Source organism: Balaenoptera borealis (genome assembly GCF_965194805.1).
Source record: "Balaenoptera borealis genome assembly, chromosome: 21".
NCBI classification, from domain to species: Eukaryota; Metazoa; Chordata; class Mammalia; order Artiodactyla; family Balaenopteridae; genus Balaenoptera; species Balaenoptera borealis.
In genome coordinates, this window is record NC_138880.1 from 30205043 (window position 1) to 30223725 (window position 18683).

The 18683-nt window shown below is 37.2% G+C and overlaps 1 long non-coding RNA gene across 1 annotated transcript in view; it reads right to left on the minus strand.

Annotated features, from left to right (window-relative positions):
* LOC309619790 overlaps positions 1 to 18683 on the minus strand; it is a 54279-nt gene that overhangs the window by 24999 nt on the left and 10597 nt on the right. The gene's annotated exons all lie outside the window — the stretch shown is intronic.

Sequence of the window (18683 nt, forward strand, 5' to 3'; positions counted from 1 at the left end):
CATTGAAGGATGTTGGATACTATTTGGCAAGACATGCTAAACAATCTTTCAGTGGTAGCGATGGCAAAGTCTCCCTTCCAGAGATTTCTCCTGTGTCCGTCCAATGCATACCCCCTTCCTTGCTGCTGAGTCGAGGGCAGTTTTGATCTGCATCACCACTGATTATCTTTGTCTGTTCTCAGACTTCCTATGAATGGAATCCATCAGTATTCATTTGCTGTCAGTCTTGATCCTCTTGTTCAAAGTATTTTCCATGATATCTATCGATGTCTTTCATAAAGCAGTAGTTCTCTTTTATTGATTTACAGTGTTTAATTTATAAAAATACCACAATTTATTTATCTATTGTCCTGTCAGTGGGCACTTGGGTTATTTCTAGTTTGAGGCTATTATCTAAAAACAAAAAACACCTGCTAGCATCATTCTCATATATGTGTTTTGGGGACATGGACGCATTACTCTCAGGTATATAGTTAGGAGTAAAATCACTAGGCTATAGGGTATGTCACTAGCTCTCAAATGTTTGGTCTTGGGAAACTTTTACAATCTTGTAAATTGAGGCTTCCAAAGATCTTTTGTTTATGTATGTTATACCTATTGGTATTTAATGCATTAAAAATTAAACAGATTCCGATTTCAATTCTTTTGGATATATCCCCAGAAGTGGTACTACTGGATCATTTTGTAGTTCTACTTTTAATTTTTTGAGGAGCCTCCATACTGTTTTCCATGGTGGTTTTACCATTTTACACTCCTACCAACAGTGTGCAAGTGTTCCAATTTCTCTGCATCCCCATTAACTCTTGTTATTTATTTATTTTTGAAAGTAGCTCTACTAATAGCTGTGAAGTGATATTTCATTGTGGTTTTGATTTGCAATTCCCTGGTGATTAGAGTAGCTGAGCATGTTTTCATACACCTGTTGGTCATTTGTGTGTCTTCTTTGAAGACAGGTATATTCAAGTCCTTTGCCCTTTTTCATTCTTTTTGGCCACGCTGCACGGCTTGTGGGATGTTAGTTCCCTGACTAGGGATCAAACCTGCACCCTCATCAGTGAGAGCTCAGAGTCCTAACCACTGGACTGCCAGGGAATTCCCTCCTTTGCCCATTTTTTAATCAGGTTGTTTTTTGGTTTGGGTTTGGGTTTTGCTATTGAGTTATAGAGGTTCCTTACTTTTGGATATTGACCCATTAACAGATACAGAGTTTGAAAATATGTTCTCCCATTCTGTAGGTTGCCTCTTCCCTCTGTTGATGGCTTCCTTTGCTGTGCAAAAGCTTTGGCGTTTGACGTAGCCCTACTTACTTGTGTTTTGTTGCCTGTGCTTTTGGTATTGTACACTTAAAAACTTAAGAGGGTAAATCTCATGGCTGTTCTAACCACAATAACAGAAATGTTTTCTGCATTAACATGTAATGGATTTACTATTATTTTAAGATAAATACAAATACATATTCAAAAAAACAGAAAAATGTTAAATATTCATTTATTTAAAAATAATAATAAACCCATTAATGTCATACTGTATCATTACATGTTATATAGCTATATTTTATATATTATATATTACATGTTATAAGGTACCTTTATACTGTTATAATATGGGTGGGGTTATACAAGAATAAAATGTACATATTTACTGAGCTCTATATTAAAAATGAGAATACAATGTTCTTTATATATGTTATATATATATGTTCTACTTCAGAAGAGAAATTGAAAATATAACTACAAATAAATAATTGGAAAAAATGGAAATAAGAGTGCTTCATTCTCAGCTTCCTAATATGGATGAATTCAAGTTTGCTCAGAGTTAAAACAAATAATCATAATATAAGCAGGTTTGAAAGTATAAGAGTTGCTGAGAAACTCATTAAAGGAGAGTTGCAATATTCACTCCATGGTTTGCAAGAACCCATCTTCCATCATTCTCCAGATTTTATTGTGTTGGAAATAAAGAACATGGTAAACACACAGCGATTGCCAAGGTGGTTTTACTGTTTTCAGTCAGCCTTTTATTTTTTTCCTTTGTGCTGCAGACAGAGGTCAAAGCTTATAGCTTTAGAGGGCAGTGGTTTTTTTTTCTTTGTAATGCTCTCTTCACTGAGTTTGATGCTTGATTTACCTTGGTCAAAAAGGCTCAGGTTCTGGTGTATATCTATGAGGTTAAAAAAATAATGGAAAAACCCCCAATAATAAGTAAGATGAATGATAGTCTGGATATGAGCAAATTAAAGGTTAGTTAGAATCTCAACACTTGTGTTTGTTTTGGCAATATAATTCCATCACTTGGTTGACTCTGTCAATCTCCTAACCTGATTTTCAGAGTTTTTGTCATCATCTTCAAACTCAAAGTCTTGCATTCTGAAAAACACAGGAATCCGTAGAGACAGGAGCTGTTTCACAGAATTCTGTAGCTATCTAAATATTATTTTGTTTGATTCCTTGATAATATTTTTAGTTCCACAGTTGTTACCTGTGTTTCCTAAACATGAGTGTTAGTAGAAAAAATGGGCTAAATTATGTTTACTAAGATCCATTATGATACATAATACTTTGAAAATCCTGTGCATTTTTAAATTCTAACTTCATTTTCATGAAAAAAATAATAACAATTCAGCTTTAAGTTGCACTTAAAAGTACATTAATAAAGGGTGCCACATTTCAACACTGTGAAATTATGCACAATATACTCTTACAGCAGACCCCGTGATAAAGACAGCCTAACTTATTCAAAATTCTCAGTGAAGAAAGCAGAAACTAACAAACAACAACAACAAAAAAAACCAGTACAAAAAAAAAAAATTAAAATTGAAATCCATAAGAGAGAAGAAAAATATTAAAATCATAGGAATCTGAAGCTGAAAGGGGCCTTCAAGAATTGGTTGAATATAGTTTACCTCTAAAGGCAATGTTTTTATGTGTAAATATATATGAGTGTAGAACCATTATCATGAAGATCCCCTGTCTCTGGATAAATTTAGGGCAAGTCTCATAACATTTCTGGTAAAACAAAACTAAACAAAACAGTTCTCTGATTACCTGCACTGACAAAACAGAGTCTCTGTTTATAATAAAATAATAAATACATTTAGTCTGTGGTAACAATTAAAAATTTATAATAAAATAATGAATACCTCCAGTCTATGGTAATCAAAACTTCAAAGCAAATTTCCAACTTCTCTCTTTTATAAGCTCTGGGCTGCATCAGCTGGTCATTTGGGAGTTGAGCTGGCTTATCTTCTCTCTTCTCCACGATCCCCACCAGCTTGATAACTATGATCTCTGCCCCTCAGAAGTCGCAGCGGGGTGTTGTGGTGAGCCAGCCATGCGTTCTCTGGAGCTAGTGGGTGTACACATTTGACTTTTCCTAATGGGGTGTTTTCATCAATTCTTTAGGGCCCCCCTCCATTCTCCTAACCAGATATGTAGCTCATTTGAAGCTACAGATATGTTCTCCTCTAGATGGAAGCTTATAGTTCCACCTCTAGGAATCTGGTGGCCACTTCTGCTGCATCTCAAGGCTGCCCTCTTGGACAAGATTTCACATTTATTCTATTTGAAATACTTCTACACTCTTTACCCAAATAAACACTGAGTGTGCAATCTTGATACATTAGCAACCCTTTCTCATTCCAGGCTCAGGGAACCTAACCAGACAAACATTCACCCAGCACCCTGTGACTATAAACCTACAGAGGTGACATCTAAGGGCTCTAAGTATCTGACTTGGCTTAAGGGAGAAACATCCATTATCCATCCCTTTCTACTGGGATGGTGAGGAGAAGCAGACAGCACACCAACCACTGACTCCAAAATCCTCCTAATCCACCTAAACACTTTCCCTGGCTTCTCAAAATGCTCTTATAGGCTGGAATTGTATGAAAACCTTAGGTTAAACGTTCAAGTTTCTTCAACCTTTCAAGTAAGAAATGCTTGGTTTTCTCATATCTCACGTTTGAATAAGTAGGGGAGTTTTTTAAAAAATATTTTGTTTTATGTAACATAAGTCATGATCCAATTTCAGTTGATATCTCATAACTAACAACAATCAATAGCTGTCATAGCTCCTTATGTAACACATACTAAAAGTTTTGTGACCCATTTTTTCCTAGGAGGGTCATCTAGGAGGAAACAAAAAGAGACCATTTCGACAGGACACAGGCTGGAATGTCTGCGCTTCTTCTGCCTGCCTGGCCCCCCCAGAGGCACACACAATGAACGCCCCCTCCAACCCCCAAAGAGGGGTGCAGGCGTGACTGTAGTCACACGTCACCTGCCCTGCCCTGCCTTTCCACATCCATTCAAAGGCAACAGCCCAATTCCAAACTTTCTTTCTCTTTGGTGTCAAACAAGATGTACAGATGTATTTTCCTCCTTTCTCAATAGTCACAAAATGTCTTCTGATGACCTTCAGTGGTTGGAGAAACTAGATTTTCCTTTAGCGTTCCACACACATAGATACTTTATTTATTTGTACTTATTTTATAAGAGGTTTCATCTGAATTTTTATTTTGTTAAACAAGGGATTTTTTTCAGTGAAACTGTTTTTTAAATTTCAAATAAATTTGTAAGGTCAACCTCAGAACATAAAGTAGATTTTTTAAAAAAAACAAACAATACTTAGGTTGGCTGGAGGATTAGGTGGCAGGAGTCACTGGGTGGCCCAATGTCACCCTCTGAAAGTCCCCTGAGAGTCAACGTGGAATGAACCAAGAGGTTAGGGAAAAGGAGAAAGAGCTTGAGGTCAGGGCTTCTTTGCTCTCGCTTGGATCTTTGTCAACACCCAGTAAGTGACTTTCACCACGTCATCTCCTGGGCCTTATTTTTCTGTCTGCCAAATATGAGTGTTGCAGGAGATGACCTCCCTTCTAATCCAATTACCTACATCTAATACTTTATGATTGCCCATGACCTGTGACTAATTTAGCAAGACCACTCAGCATGGGTTCTCCCAAAGGAAACTGTCATTTTGATACACATGCATTTTGCCTAGGTTGGCTACCATCCTAGGAAAGAAGGTAACGGTGAGTCATAAAAAATAAGTTCTTTCAGATATCAAAATATAATCCAATGTACCTTTAAATCAATGTGACAGTTTTTGGTAACTCAATCAGTAAACTAACCTTGAAAGACAGGTAAGAGCATGAGATGGGGATAGAGCATCAGAGAGAGGAAACAGACATCCTGGCTTCTGTAATGCACAGTCTCCACCCCTCTCCTGCCAGGTGCACCAAACACAGAGCACTTGTTTCCAAGAGAAGGAGACCTAGACGGGAATGACCATTCATTTATTCTTGTCAGGATCACCCGCTTCAGGAAAGTAGAGGATTTTTGTAACCCAACAAGAAGACGATGTAATAATGAGAGAACAGGCAAATACCCTTTCTCCTTGGCCCCCATCAGACTTGGTATGGAAAATGGTTTTCAGTTGTAGACAGCAGATACTGAAAAATAGGATGTTGACAACTGCAAGATGCCTAGGAAACCATAGCTACAATGGTAGAGGATATTGAAAGAGTTCAAGTTATTCTGAATTTTTAGCTTGACATAACAGCTGTCTTTGATTCTTAAAGATCTGGTTTGTATCGGAGGGATTACCTGAGTTCTGTTTTATCTTAAAGGAAGATGTTCAAACCAATCAGTTGACCCAGGGAGATGGAGTGTCCATATAACAGAAGACGTTCAAACAGGGCTTGGAGACCGCTTGTCATAGATGTTGCAGGGAGGTTTGAAAAATTGGATGTGGTATTACACACGATAATATCTAGTCTTGTTTCTATTATTTCATTGACCCAATAAAAAAATTATCTAACTACCTTCTAGGATTAAGTTCAGCTGCATCTGAGAGAAAAACCACCATAAAAGTGGCAGGAACATAGTATCAGTTTCTTGCTTGCTCATGTAAATAGAACAGAAAAATAGGCTCCTGTGGATTTTGTGGAAACTGCACCAAGTCATTAAGGGTCCAGAGCTCCCAGCTCAGCCCTCCTACCATCCCTGTGACCTGTTCTCAGTCAAGGAGAGCTTCTTGCTTGCTAGCTGTTAAAACAGAATTCCTGGCCTCAGCCCCTCTACACACATTCCAGGCTGATCAATGGAGAAACAATGAGGAAGGAGCCAGGTGTGTGGTTCAGGTGTGTTTCACGGAGGATTTTTTAATGTCCTTTCAGTATTTACAGTATCAGCCCTTGTTTGTAAGTCACCACATCACCAGGTAACTGCAAGGGAGGCTAGGAACTGTGGACTTCATTCTGGGCATGCAGGCATCAAACTAAAACTGTGAGGACAGGAAGAAGGGAAAATTAATATTAAGAAAGGCAGGAGTCGTTTCTGGTATCGCACCTAAGTGATAGCTGATCTGCTAGGAAAATTTTTCAGTATGTAATTAAGGTGACCTTTTCCACAAGGAAGGACAGTGGCAGCTGCAATGCACTGATGCAAAGGGGAAATGCCTGGAAAAACCATAGGAACTCAGGAAAAACAGACCCTGTAAGCCAACAATTCTTCCAAGACAATCCCTGATCGACACTGATAGATGATCATGCCAGAGGGTTTAAATAAAAGGTAACAAAAAATTCACATCAGACATAAGAGAGCGGTTTTTCATAAACAAAGCAGTAAACACTCCACAAATCCAATGGGCCCCCTTTTAAAAGAAAATATATTAATGCATATCCAAGAAGCAATTAGATACTGTCACGGGAAAGGCAGGGCCTCCAAAACTGATGGGCCCCCTTGAGCCAAAGAGTTTGTTTGTATTTTTCTACCTGCATATTACGCATAGAACTGTCCTTTATTGAAAACATTTTTAGAAAAGAAACTTCAAGATGAATAATTTACCCGTTGTTAAGGAGAGGAATGTAACTTCACTGCTGACTGGACTGAGTAACACAATTAAGCATCTCATGATGAAGAGCTGCTACCAACTGCATCAATAATCACCCCCTTGTCACTGTGTCTACGGAGCTCACAGCCTTAATTCCCAGTCAGAGAGCAGGAAACACCAGAAACCGCATAGTGTGGGGATTACTAGCAAGTGGATAAAGCAGTGACTGAAGGGTAAAGTATAAAATTTCAAATTACTTATAACCTCAGAAGTCTGCGGGGCTCGGGCAAAGGTTCACGTCTGGTCCTCTGCAGAGTAGCCAGAAACTCCTGTGTGCTTGCTTCTCCAAACTGTCTCTGATAGTAAAGTCATCTCCCCAATACCGTTAGTACATCGTGTTTGTGGGCGAGACTGGGATGGGATGGGGGGGGCTGACTGCAAACGGTACAACCATGCCTCTGAGCCACGCATTGCTTCCCCAAACCTGCCTCCCAAAGAAACAGGCAAACCATTCAGAGAAAACAGACGTGCAAAGGTAGAGATTGCAATCCCTCCATCCCACATTCTGGGCCAACCCTGTGCACACACAGGCATGTACACACACACACACACACACGCACACACACAATGTACACCCTTTTTGGCACATGACAACCTGCCCAGAGCATCTGTTTTCACCTGAGGAATGAAAAGCAATTGTAGGCATGGTTCATATCCTGCACAACTTTAAATCCTTAAGACCTTTTTCTGCACTTGCATCAAATCCGAGAATCAACTGACACCTCAACACTACCTCCCTGAAGGCCCTTTCACACATCTGGAACGCCTGGAGGCCATTATATCACCTGTGGGAAACTGTTCTTCCTTTTACAAAATTACCAGTTGCTTCTTCTAGATGAAAAATACATGGGCAAACCAGAGGTGTGGACAAAGGCACCATCTCTTATAGGAGACACATAAAAAGAAAAGGAAGAAAGAGGAAGAACAAAGAAGGACACGTCCAAACTGGCCATGATAAATTCCTTGCCCCAACATATTTGATAGATTCTATTTCTTTCAAAACCACGGTCAGGGAAATAGCAGTCTTTCCTGAAAATCATTATGTTATCAGAAAATATTAAAATATGACTATGATACATTTTTAGTGTTTCTGTAACCAAACATGCATTGATATTTTGACTCAATGAAAAACTCAAGATTTATTCTTCACTTGAGATAAGTATTGACCTTAATAACCTCAGTCAACATCTTACCTTTGATATAAATGCAACCAGATATTTCTCTCACCACAAGTCAACAGAAATTTTTTTTTTCCTGTAGAGTGTGTCAAATAGTTTTTCTGTATTAATTCCATATTTTCTATTTTAAATGATATTTCTAATTCTTCCAACTTATTACTTATTAATCTAAAAACTTCTTGGATTTACTTTTGTCCTACTCGTAAAGCTTTTCATTCTAATCACCGTTAATACATTCAATTAACTAAATTCATTTGTGCCCTTCAAAATGAGAGACTTCATTGTGAAATATTCAAAAATGATAACTGATTTTCATAATAACTCATGGAAATTTTTAAAATTTCCCTAGGAATAAATGAGCAAAATTTGTGTCAAACTGGAATACATCATACCACCTTTAACTTAAGACAAAACTCAATCGAGGAAAATGATCTAGTCACAAATCAAAAAATTACACATTTAGATGAGAGGACTTGAAGGATTTCCAAAGGCCAGTGTAATGTTTTTTGTGAACAGTGAGTAATATGATATAGTACAAATGAAGTTTAATGCTTGGTTTTTCTGATTCTAAAAAAGTGATATATTCAGAAATATTCCATTTAAAAAAGATAAGGTAAAGCTCAATTTTAACATTTTGGCTAAAGTATAGCTCCCAAATCTGCTCAAACATCAGTTTTTTGCATTCTCCTTAATGTCTGTCAACCCCACCATATGCTCAGAATAGCTGGGTGTTCATGAATCATCCCCAAGAGTGCAACACAAAACACTTACTATAGTATACCCTATAGACCCTTGTCAGAGCAAAATAGATGTACACTGCTGCCTAAATCTGAGGTCGAGTCCTTTAGAGCAAAGTGGTATTTATGTAATCCACTCATTTTTCAAGGTAAGTGCCACCCAACTGTCTGAAATGAAGGAATATTCTCTCTCTTTGCCGTCCAATGGGACAGCCACTAGACCCATGTAGTTAATGAACCCTTGAACTAGACTAGTGTGGCAGGAGAACTAAGTTTCTAATTTCAGTTCTTAGTTCATTTACATTTAAATATCCCCACGTGGCTACTGGCTATTCCAGTAGTGTGGTCACTACACAGTCAGTCTAGGTCTCAGCCTCACATGCCTCGGGGAGACTGTACTCACATTATCTTATCTCAGTCAGCTGAACCCTTTCTCTCCCTCACCACACACACACACATACACACGCGCACACACAGACACACGCACACAGACACACACATGCACACACACACGCACACAGACACACACAGACACAGACACGCACACACGCACACACACAGATAGAGACACACACGCACACAGACACACACACGCACACAGACACACACAGACACAGAGACACACACGCACACAGACACACACGCACACACACACACACACAGACACACGCACACACACACACACACACTTTCTCTCACATCACATTATTTTCACAGAGTTGGGTGACACTTCAAAAACTACTCATACAAAACCAGCCATGACATTTATTACTGGATACAGTTGAGTTCACAAGTGTTCTCTATAACAAGGGCCAGCAAAAAGTTTTTGCTTTTATAACCTGTAGAATAATTTTAGAAAATGATCTATCCATTCACACTTTTTAATTTGAATTTAAAGTGTGTCTAATAAACTGAAATCATTACAAAGCATATAATTTCCGATGCTGCAAATATCAACATTTAAAAATAAATGTTATACCTTTTTTTAACTATCTAGTGAAGTCTAAATACCATAGCAATTTGAAACTCACTATTTTCCATTTAAAAATAGGAACTAAGCTCTTCTTTAGGAGGAAGAATTGGTAGATTGTTACTCTTTCCTCATTGAACTTACAGTTCTCTTCCATTTATCCCACATAATTTTATTCTAATGTACCATATTTTATGCTTGAAAGCCTTTATTGATCACGCCATCATATTCCTCTAAAAATTGCTTTTATATTTCATGAATCCATACGGCTTTCAAATTAAACAAACAAACAAACAAAAACCTTCTCAATTAAATTATAAGTGCTTTTTCAGCCAGATCGGGTTTAACAAAAAGGACCTATGAAATTTGAGTTCACAAGCTTGATTCCCTTAAAAACATCCTTGCTTTACAGAGTTTTTGCATATGAGCAAGCATTGCCCCATCTGGACTTGAAGACACTATTCAGGGCCCATTATAAAGGTTTCTGTGTGAGAAACCTTTCAGGTTCTAGTGGCAGGTGTAGCAATGTTGCTTCTGAGGAACTAAGAGTATGAATTTTTTGTGGATGCCAACCCTATAATAGAGCTGGTCCCTTTTACTGTTTGGTCACTAGGAATTCAGAACCAAATTTAAAGGTCATCATTAAGACACTGATTTCTTCACTTCTGTCTCACTTTCCTCCCTTTCATCCTCCATCTCATCTGTATTTTTCCTAGTTCTTATACCTACTTATGGTCAACTTCTCATTAACTGGGCAAATAGAAGAATAAGATCACAAATATCCACCATCATAGTGATTTAAGTAAATTCTTGATTTTTCGGGATGGATCAGTCATGGTAAAGGCATAGGAGAAGACTGGGCTAGGTGCAGCCTTCCCTGAACCCTCCCTAGGATACCAGGTCACATACTGGTCAGTCTCCTTATTCACCTGCAGGACCACTGCTGATTGCCCACTGCTGAATCGAGAATGGTCAACTTCTTTCTGTGTCCACTGATGGTTGATTTGCAAACAGAATGTATCTAGATGATTTAGTACTGGCTCTATTTTTTGTTCCTTTTAAAATATGTATGTCTATATAATGATAGCCAACTCAAAACATTTTCAAATTGTTAAGTGTGAAAAGATAAAAAGCATGGATGAGAGAGAAAAGAAATTAATCTCTAGACCCAACTAAGGATACATTGTCTTGTGAGAATACATATGGAATCACAGAGGGTAAGGGATCAATAATGTCACCCAAACTCACCACCTCTATATTCAGGGTTCATATTTGAGCTGTGACCCCCAAACTTCTATATGACAATTACAACAAAAAAAAATCTATTAACCTGAAGGCAAAACGATGAGGAGAGCAATCTGAAAGCCTGAAACCCCCAAATCCCTTGTGTTGCTGGTGTTCTGTGCACTGTCGATAAAGCGCTTAAAAGCAAAACAAACAATTAAAAGAAAAAAGAAACAAACGACATAGAAAAATATAAGAATCACAACCACTTTTAAATGCAAAATTGATTTCTGACATGCATTCAGCTCTCTGATAATGAACTGAATGATAATGGCGAACTTACCCTGAGAGCATGAAGATTAGTAGAGAACTAATTACTAATAACTGCAATGGGCCTTTTCTGTCCATTCAGAGGAGAGTCACAAATTCACTGCACAGCAAAGCTAGCTTATCTGCCTCTCATTATTTATTGATTTTTCAACTTTCAGCTTTTTATACCCCTTAGCTAGTACGTGGCTAATTATTTTCTGAAGGCTTAGGAACACATGATGATTTATTCTTAAGGAATCTTAAGGCATGGAGTGCGTCTAAAATATAATGTCTTTATAGTTGATAAAGGAGCATATTTATTCAAAGGTCTGGAGGTTTATAGTCACTCAGCTCGTAATTGCTCATGAATGCATCTTGTGCAATATACATCCTTAATCTACCACCACTGAGGCTACAGTGGAAAATAGTCCAAATTATTTGGCTTTGAAGTACATGTTGATATGACTTTAAGTTTAAAAAATAATTTCACAATAATATCAATAAAATGCAATACCTTTTCCTGTACTGCCATATCAAAACTGCCAATTTTGTGTGCCTGGTTTCCATGACTTTCTTTTTCAAGAAAGAATGTGCTAAGAGGGCTTTTTAACCCAAGCTTGCCACTAACATCATTTAAAGGAACCTGGAAAAACATGCGAAGCACTGTTTAGAGTTATTCATCCCTCACTGAGTTTCTGAGCACGTACCCTCTTCCAGACTCTGACCTCGAAAATCAGTCTTCGGTATCCACCAGGTTTGATTCAATGGAGTTATTGGTAAGAAAGTGGTTGGGATGATTGATCACAGAATGTATGTCATTTGGTTTGCTGAGGACAAAACTCAGTGGGCTCACATTGTGACCCATTCTTTTGTCACTAAATTTAGAAAACTTCAAGATCTAGCTGGTTGCCCTATTCTGTGTTATCTTCCCTGGTCTCCTTGAAAACGGTGTCTCCCTCCTCCTTGTAATTCACAATCTGAGGATCTCATCCTGAGCCTAACATTAGCTCTTCCATGATCGTTTTCTCAATCACAAGGCAAGCCACTTCGAGAAGGGATATTCACTGCTGTGATACATAGGAGTTATGTTATAAACATGTGCTAAATTGAAGTAAATACCAGACACTAGATTCTCTGTGACACTGGCTGACATCTTCAAATTTGTACATTGTGCCTCATTAACATTTTAAGAAAGTCCTGTGAATATGAGCATAGAGGCTACACAGAAGCATAATTTATCTCTGATGCTGTTAAGGCTGATGGAAATGAAACCTTCACGTAAATTGTTAGGGCTTGAATCGGTCACTCAGAAGAGGTACCTAACGCAATCCACATCATAGGAGCAGAAAGTAGAATGGTGGCCTCCTGTGGGTGGGAGAAAAGGGGAGTTTTTCTCAATGGGTACAGACTTCTAGTTTTGCAAGATGAGAAAGTTCGAGAACAATATAAATGTACTTAAAACTACCGACCTATAAACTTAAAAATGGTGACGATGGTAAATTTAATGTGGTTTTTACCACAATTTTTTTTTAAGCCGATTGTGTGTTAGAAAGTGCTACCACTGAAATGAAAGTCAGGAAATTTTGACTCTTCTCTCAGCCCCGCTAGTGTATCTTTTCATGGGTTTTTGCAAGTCACCAGGCCTCAGTTTCCTCATCTGTACATTGTTAAAGTTTTATAAAGAGAACTCCACCACCAGCGGCAAGAGTGGTGAACCAGGTGTCACACTGACCATGACCCCCTCACTCCATGGCCTGTGCTCGGCCACCGTGATGGCACTTAACCTTGATGGAAGGGCCCAGGTGTTTAGAGGTGGCATAGTCCCATTTTCACGCCATCACCTCAAACAGAAAAACCCTTGAGACTGTAATGTTACAAGAGACCCAAAGTCCCATCCTTAATAGTTTCTAAAAATACATCTAATCAAGGACTTAAATTTCTCTGCAGTAACGTAAATGTAAATACAACCTAGCTATTTTATTACAAGAGATTCAAAGATTCACTATGAGCAAAAATCATATAGATGGTTACTACCAGCTGATTTTACAGTTTCTAATGGTTAAGATTCTACGAAATAAAATTATGGCTTCTTCAGATTAAAACAAAGAATAAATAAGCATTTCATGTCTTCAGTCTTATTTATTAAAATCGTGTCACTTACAACCCAGGTTACTCTCTTAAAGAGATTAGTCATAGCGACACAGGAGGAGAAAAAGAAAAAGGAAAGAAAAAGTGATACAAGAAAGAAAAAGAAAAAAAACACATATGCACAAGACAAATTCTAGATTCCCAGACCATGCAATGCAGAACATTTGAAGTTCAAAAAGAAATCTTATTTGCTGACTGTTGCATACTCAATAGGCAGCTACCCCATTTACATAGGTCAGAAATTATTGCTGGACACATTCAGAAATTAAACCATTATGACTCCAAAGATTATAATAAAAAGAATTAGAATTTGAAATATCTTGTTGATTTTAGTAGCAATAGAAAATGAGAAAGTAAAAAAGCAGAAATTCAACCCAAGTGGTGCTCATTCATTTACTCCAAAATATTTTCCTTTGAATACAAGTGTAGGAAATTTAAGGTAAGAAAACTATTCATTTGGAAACACACATCCCTACCATAAATAAAAACATTCATTTAGTGAACTATATTTCTGAGGTGTAACTGTATACTATAAAGGCCTCAGTTTAAAGTATAAAATCCAAAGAGTATATAGCTGTGAAACTGCCAACACCATCAAGATACAGTATTTTTACATTACCCTCCAAAGTTTCCTAGTGATATGCCATAACCTATCCTTCTATCAACCCCAATCACAGGTAACCATGGGTCTGCTTTGTGGCACTATAAAGTAGATTTTATTTTCTAGAATTTTATATAAAAACAGAAACATACAATAGGTATGATCTAGCTTCTTTCACTAAGCAACATGAATTTGACACTTGTCCAAGTTATTGTACATTCATTTATTCATTTCATTGCTAAGCAGAATTCCAGTGGAGTATATCCCATTCTGTTTATCCACGTACCAAGTGATGCATATTTGAGGTTCTTTCCTATTGCATTTTTTTACTATTATGAATGAAACCACTGTGAACATGTGTGTACAACTTCTTGTAAAAATATGGTTCAATTTCTCTTAGCTAAATATCCAGGAATGGAATGGCTGGGCCGTGAGTAGTAAAAGTTTAAAACTTTAAGAAACTCAATCAACCGATTGAGGTCATTGATTGTGCCATTTTATATTCTCGCCCAAAGAGAATCATAGGCCCAGTTTCTCGACATCCTCACCAACATTCCATATTTTGAGGCTTTTTCAGCCATTCTAGTTTGTGTGTGGCATTATCATAGGGTGACTGCAACTTGCATTTTCCTGATAATGAAATAAAACAACTTTTTATGTACCTGTAGGCCAACTGTATACCTTTATTTACAAAATGTTTGTTCAAATCTTTTCACCCATTTAAAAAAATTGGCCTGTTTGCCTCTTATTGTTGAGTATGCTCGATTCAAGTGTATTTTAGAAATGTATACTGCTAATATTTTCTTCTTCTTTGTGGCTAACCTCTTCATTCTACTAATACTGTGTTTCAAAGCTCAACAGTGTCAAATTTTGATAACTTCTGATTTCTCAATTTTTATTTTTCTGGTTATTACTTTGTTTATATCTAAGAAACATTAGTCTATTACAGAGTCACAAAGATTTTATTCTATCTCCTTTTCTCTACTAGTTTCATAGGCTTAGGTCTGATATTTAGGTCTATATTATGGGTTGAATAGTGTTCCCCCAAATTTCGTGAATACCTGAAGTTTCAGAACGTGGCCTTATTTGGAAAAAGAGCCTTTGAAGATATAATGAAGGGTGATCATATTGGATTGGGTAGTAACACAATGCTGTTATCTTTGATACACCTTTCATAATTAGGAAGTCTATGACTACTGGTTCATTGTAACTTTGAAATGTTCATTGCGGCCTGTCTTTGACAAGGGCCGTGTTCTCACAGTGTTTTATAAGGACTATTTCAAGCACTTCATTATCTGTATAATTTTTATAATCTTTCTCGAGATGATATACTTACAAGGTTTCACCGAGATGTAAGGAATCTAAATGACCTAATCTCATAAAATATGAACCAAATTACTGTGATACTTTCCTGGTTGTATTGGATTTCAACCTGACGGTGTCACGTTGCAGTATCTTTCTTTTTCTTGCAGAACCTGCTCTCGCCTGCTGGTTTCTGCAAGCACAGTATGTCTGAGCTGCTCTGAAGATATTCTGGACTTGGCTTCTCTGTGATGCTGACCCCGTGAGCATACACCTCTGCACCTGCTTGCTGTGGCCAGCATTTTTATGGGAAGTGGCTCATTTCATTCTTCTGACGTGCAACAATGTTGTCTGACTGCTTAGTATTCTTTTTAGAGAATTTAACATATCTAATTTAGCTTAAGCGATTTAGAGTTGAAAAGGGCCTCCATTATAAAAAGGACCAGCAGCTGTACAAGTCATCACTACCACCCACCCGCCCATCACAGGGGGTGCCAGGTAAGATGCATTTGCCCGAAATACAAACAGGCAACAGTAAGTGTAGCAAGGAGAAGTCATTTAGTCCACGTGGAGGTGAAACTCGCAGTTTCACAGAATTGTGGAAAGAACTAAGTACATCTCGTTATTAGGTAACTGTAAAATGTCTTACTTTTATTAGTTTAAATTAGATACTTACAAGTGCTTGTAAGAAAATCTGTGTTGCCTTTTCACATATGGTTTTATTTCCATAAGGAAGCTAAATTTATTATCACGAAATACTCTGTTTTTGTATTAGTTTTATATTGAAAACTATATTATATTTGTATTAAGTTTTATATTGAAAACAATGTTGTTGAACTAAATTCCGCACTGTTACCTACTCAACATGTTCGGAACTTAGAAATTGAAAGGTGGCAGAATATGTCACCCCAAAATATGAATGTGGGCGTTCAGGACATACCACGCCAGAATAGGCTGCTTGTGTATATTGATCACTGGGGGCTGTTGGCACTTGGAAAACAGCAGTGCAGGGAGAGTCTTTCTCTGAACCCCCTTATCTGCCTGTAGACGGATCCCCCAAAAGAAACCAATTGTCATAAACCCCCTGCCTGGGAGTTTCATCAAGCAGGGAAGATGGACTCTTGTCACAGGAGAGGAAACTAGAAGCGGACACCACACCCAGAACCACTTTGTCACAAACTAGCACACCTCCCATCTGTTCCTCTAAGGACACTTTATCTTCCCTAAAAATCATTTCCTCTCCTCCAAGAGGCCTACATACCTCTTAAGGTATTTAAGTCTGAATTCCAAGCTACCTCAGGGAGTTTACTCAATTTTCCCTGGGCATCTCCCATATATACATATATGAGGTCAAAATGTTAATCAAATATCTGTGTGTTTTCCTCTTATTCATCCATCTTTTATTACAAGGGGTCTCAGCTAAGAACTCAGAAGGGGAGAGGGGTAATTATTTTTCCTCCCCTACAAAATACATATGTAAAAAAAATACCAAAAACAATAATCAATATTTTTTGGAAGATATTCTGACCTCCTGTTTCAATATTATTCAACAGGTTATAAACTTTAAAAAGGGAAATAGTTCTCTTTCCAACTTGAACTGCCCACATTTCACTAACACACCCACAAATGGAACACTACACAGAAAGATTAAAGTTCTCACAACACACAGGCCCCCTGCCTGCAATTCTAATAGGCGGTAAATTTGAAAAACTAAAGTGTTGAAAGGTACCCCTGAAATCTGCTAATAAAAAAGGGGGTTGTAAAATCATATTATAGTTTAACATTTGATGCAGAACATGTAGAGGCAATCAATATTTGCAGGTACAGCCCGTGAAAGCAATTACTCTGAAAAAAATTACAAAGGAAATCTTGTTCTCTGACACTAATTGATTTTCTCTCATTCCAAGTTTCATCATGTGTCAAAATTAAGGTAATAAGAGAGAACAAAAACTGCTTGATCACAAAATTATTGAAGAACAGGGAGAGAGGAGGAGACCCAGTGCAACCACCTAGTCTGAATGGGTTTTAAGTAAATCTTAGTTTAGAACGTAGAAATACCCACCTATAGGAACACGGTGGGAAAAAAAATATTGTTGAATAAATTTTTTTTTTTTTTTTTACTAAATGTTTGATTTAAAGTTTAAGTTAAAAATATTACAAACTTCTAGAGCATTAATTTAGTGTACGTTTTCCTGATATGTGTTGTGCAATTTTCATTAAAAGGTCGATTTAGTCACAAAAAAATTATAAAAATTGAAATAAAACTCTAAACTCACGTGGCAACTGCATGTCATCTGGCTTCTGTTTCTATCAAGCCATGAGGTTCCCCCAAAGACATACCCCAAAGTATCAGTAGGAATTATCTTTGGGTGAGGTCTTGCGGGCTGTGTTGTTTTCATGTGTGTTCGTCTACATTCACTATGATGGGCTTCTAAGCAGAACACAGATGCCCATCTCTTTTTAAAATAATACTCCCATAAGTGAATGCTAGGTCAATTAAGAAATGAGTAATATAAATAAAAACCTTTATTAAAACTGGGTATCTAGACTTAGGGTATAATATCAAACAAGGACTCAGAGATATCCTCTTACACTTCAATTATTTCAATCATCCAATGAAGAAAATGATCAGTAAATAAAGATTCATTCATAAGGATTCATTACAAGAGCTTAAGTTAAAACAAACAGAAATAAAACAGGATGTTTGAAGAAAACCAGATAAAACTATCACTTGAATTGATGAATAATTAAAATTATTTGAAACAACGAATGATATACAAACTTCTAGAAATGAAACTAAGAAAAGGTGGGTAAAATGAAAATAGAATAAAAATAAAATATTTTTATAATGAGAGAAATCGGAATTTGAAGCAATATAATAGAAATAATAAGAAGCTAAGTTTGAAATATCACTGAAATTGATACTTCTGAAAGTACACGCATATAAGTATACCTATTTTATTAATACATAAATATTTATTTTAGGTGTGTATATGTGTGTGTTATCTGTGTGTGTGTGTGTGTATGAGTGAACTCTGGCTCAGGAATAAAAATCATTTTCGAACTGTTAATTCGTGTGCTATTGAGGTGTCAGGCGGTGATCTAAACATTCAGTAAGCATTATCTCATTTAATTTTCAAAGCAGCCCCAGGAGGTATTTTAAATGGTAACAATTGAACCCAATTATCCCCTTTCTGATAACCCACTGCCTGCATACTAGCAGCACACCACTGCCATAGAAGATGAACCCATATGGAAGAATGTTTCCATTACAAACTCTTCATTATCAGCCACAGGACCCTCAGCACTGGGACGATGCAATT